A 4284-nucleotide genomic window follows, 5' to 3' on the forward strand; every position below is an offset into this window, starting at 1 on the left:
AATTCTATGCTTTAAAAGAATATCTTTTAAATGATACAGTATTGAGAAATCTATTCTTTCTTTAACGTTATTAAAGTTTTTAAAGATATATATGAATTGTCAAAAAGAGAAGATATACTTCATAATTAGACGAATGATTGAAATATTTTTTGAAGATATAAAAGTAATTATTCAGATATATAATCGGTAACGTTTTCAAATTGAAAAATTATTTATAAGGAAGCAATAAGAAAATTCCAAGAAGATTAATTAAGTCTCGTGTGTGCGAGAGAAAGAAAACCAAAAAAGAAATTTTAAAAAATTAAATTAAATTAAAAAGAAAAGAAATTAAAAAAGAAGTTCACGTGAATGAACAGAAAAACAGTGAGAGAGGAAACGGGGTCGTGAGTGTTTATAGTTTGGAAAATGCACCGGCATCGAGTGGGAACAGCCGTTAATCACGAACAGAGGTCGGCCACGAATTTTATGCGTGATTTAACGCTAGCAGACCGCCTTCTCTTCTAAAGTCACGAGCTTCACGTTAATGTATTTAATGCGAACTTTCGTCGGTTAGCCCGTTCATTCTAAAACCCCATTCATCAGTGGAAGTCTATGCACGAAAGTTCATTTCTATAGCTCTATGTGACGTAAGTAAGTACTTAGATAACTATAGAAACTGTAGACCAGATTTTCGTAGAGCCTTTGATTCTAATGATCGGATCGATACAATTACGTATCATTTTCATACATACGTTCGAATAAATACGATATCTATTGTACTTATACGTTTATTATTGTTATATTAACTTTATTATATTTGTTACTTTTATTTTATTTATTTGTTATATTTATTATCTATTTTATTATATTTATTATATTTATTATTATTATTATTATTATTAATATCATTACTATATAATTTTTTTGAAGATTTTTCTTTTTTTTTTTATTATTTTTATTTCGTAATTATTATTTATTTTCTTTTTAATCGTTTCGTAATGATATAATCTCCAACAACGTAACCCAATTTATTCAATCAATAAATTATGGGACTACCTAATATTTATCTTATTATTTATTGCTAGCTACGATTTTCTTTGCAACGATTAATGTCCCGTTAAAAGAGTTTAATAACGTATTTGATGCATCTTCAGATTTTTATTTACTTTACGAAGAAGAAATATCACGGAGGTATGGAATCTCTGAAAAAGAATTTTCTCGACGTTTGTTGCATTTTTAAGTTTGCAAGAGTTTTCTTGATCGAGTACCATACCAAAAGAAAGCGGTTGTCAATGTGTATACGCCAAGGAAAGTGTGTTAACGAAAAATGACTTTTCGATACGAACCTAGCGACTTCCTTTCCGCTGAGTTTCCACTTCCGCGAATACGTGGTGAGAAAGGTGGTGAAAATAGGTCGTGTAAAGGGATGTTCATAGAATTTCAATACTTGGGTCATTCCATGTCAAATAGCTAAGTACCATTTGAGTGCTCTTAAAATCAATGAAATCTAAACGCACTTTCTCTCTATCTCTCTCTCTCTCTCTCTCTCTCTCTCTCTCTCTCTCTCTCTCTCTCTTTCTCTCTCTCTTTCTCTTTCTCTTTCTCTCTCTTTCTCCTTTCCTCTCTCTTTTTCTGTTCTATTTTTACAAGTCTTATTTTAAATGACTTTTTATGATTTTTTCTACGTATAGTAAAAAGAAAAAAAAGCAATTATAGTAATATATAATCCTTCGATTTCTTTGTAAAGATTATTTTCGTATATTTCACATTATTAATGAAAATAATGAGAGACATTTTATATGCGGTTCCAATACGATTTATATGTGCCTCAAGAATCCAATGCTATCTCCAAATGTATCACGATCATTATATCAATCTTCAATATTTCTTAAAGTTTTTCATTTTTACATTATCAAAGAAAATAATGAGATGTATTATTATAAAAAAAAAAGAAAAAATATATTATTGTACCTTTATCGTAAGAATGAAATTATTATTCTATCAATATCTTTCTTCATATTGCACATATATAATATTACTACGTAATCATGTCGCTTCGTGCATTTTCTAAAAATCTAATACGATTTTTAGAATACTTTTCTTCCGAAAACAAGAACATTAGTAGTACGTATTTCTAATGTTCGCTTAAGAGCTGCCTTTTTCTTAAGTATGTCTCGCACGTGCCCAGGATTCTTTCGATCGAACGACTTATTCGAACAAGGCTGTATTTAACGTCGTCTTGGAAGGAAAGGCGTTAACGAAAAATAGCTTTCCGATAGCGAAGCAAAGCTTTTCGTGGCTGACTTTTCTCTTTCTTTCTCTTTCTCTCTTTCTTTCTCTATCTGACTTTCTCTTCCTTTTTCTCTCCCTCTTTTTCTTTCTCTCCTTTTCTCTCTCTCTCTCTCTCTCTCTCTCTTTCTGAAAGGTAAAAGCGCGTAATGTAAAACTTCTAGAAAATACAAAAATCACACATAAAACTCTAACATTAGTTAAGAGAAAACATTCGTTTCAAAGCAATAGTTCAAACCATAGGAGAATAAATAACGATTTTTTAGCTATTTCAAATCACGTCATTTACAGGATCTTTAGTATATGTATTTTATTTTCTACGAGAGAACACAAAACGATCAGTAAAAATAGTGGCAAGTAAGTCGCTCGATATATGAAATGCTTGTACTTCATTTTACTAGGAGAAAAATACAAGGGGAAAAGGTTCGTAGGAGGCCCGTTATTCTTGAAATTCTTGCACAGAGTAGGTGCATTTGTAATATTATGTAAGCTGTCCGTACGAACGGCGTCGCATTTGTTAGCTGGAGTTTTACGAAAATCCATGATTTAACTGGAAACACGTTTCTCTGGGATATCTGTTTACGAATAAGTCTACCCGATACGTATAAAACTAAAACAGGCAAATAAAAAGATTTTATACGTAGAATGTCAAACAAGTTGATTCGTTTAGTCGGCGACTCCGATTTTTATGTATGAATATATATATATGTATATATATATATATATATATATATATACATACACACAAACATATACATAGCTATACACACATACGTAGGTACAACATACATATATAAATAAATAAAAGTGCGTTTATTCGATAGCCAAACGACGAGCGTTCCGAGATCGGAGAAGCAATATTTATTCGCCGACATGCCCGTTATCCGTGCATTCTTTTCCATTTTTATGATGTCACCACGGTACGCAAATATTATTTGGATACTTCTGTGAGAGAATATTTACGTACATGAGCACATATACCTACGCGCAAAGATAGAAACCAATATAAAAAAATAAAAAACAGAAAAACAAAAAGAAGGAAGAAAAAAGAAAGTACATAAATACGAATGTGTACGCGGATTCATGACACGGTAATAAAATACGAGTTGGTTCCATTTTAATTTCCCGCCATTCATAGAAATCTCAATTCAAGACGTACGTATAATATAGATAGATAGATAGATAGATAGATAGATAGATAGGAATATTACAAATATAGATAGACAAGATAAACAGTTTACTTTCATGACACTCTGATTCCTATGTTTTAACGACGAGCTTTGCACTTTTATCGCGACCCAAATTCATGTCGATTGACCTGTGAGTCGGCAGGTACGTCACGTAATATGCAAATAATACAAATAAAATGGCGCGGGTTAGTCAAAGTGGCTGACCGTAATTTTCCACAGTTTAGCATGCAGTCCGGAAATGGAAATAAAATGCGTCGACGATGATGAGAAGGGTGTGGGGTGGGTGGTGGTTACGATGTGAAGGTGTGACGAAGAGGAAGACCAAATGCGTTGTCGCATCGTGCCATTACCTTTGAAGGTATAAGCTATGAGGTGTGCGTGAAATAAAACAAAAGACAATGCGTTTCCTGAATCCATTTACGCTTAGCGTTTATTCACCTCCGACTGTTTGAACCTAATTTTATCATGGATTCTGATCCACCACGAAAATCACAGTTTCTTCAATCTGACAATATATGTGTGTAGTTGAAAGAGATAAGATGAAAAAGTAACTGAGTAAATAATGTAAAATGCACGAGCAGGTCGGATTAGTGATAAAGTAGAGGATTAAAAAAGAAAGAAAAAAGAAGAAACAAAGAAAAAGAACAAAAGAAAGCACGAGCTCGATATGAAAGAAAGATGAAGGAAAATTTTTGGAAACTTATTCGAACAATTCTCGAATGTTATGATTCTATTAATTCGATTATTACGATTGAAAGGAAAACAAAGATCTTCTAATTGAAAATCGAAAAACTAGAGTCTCGAAGGTCGAAACGTCAATTAAACT

Source organism: Vespa crabro, chromosome 4 (genome assembly GCF_910589235.1).
Source record: "Vespa crabro chromosome 4, iyVesCrab1.2, whole genome shotgun sequence".
NCBI lineage: Eukaryota > Metazoa > Arthropoda > Insecta > Hymenoptera > Vespidae > Vespa > Vespa crabro.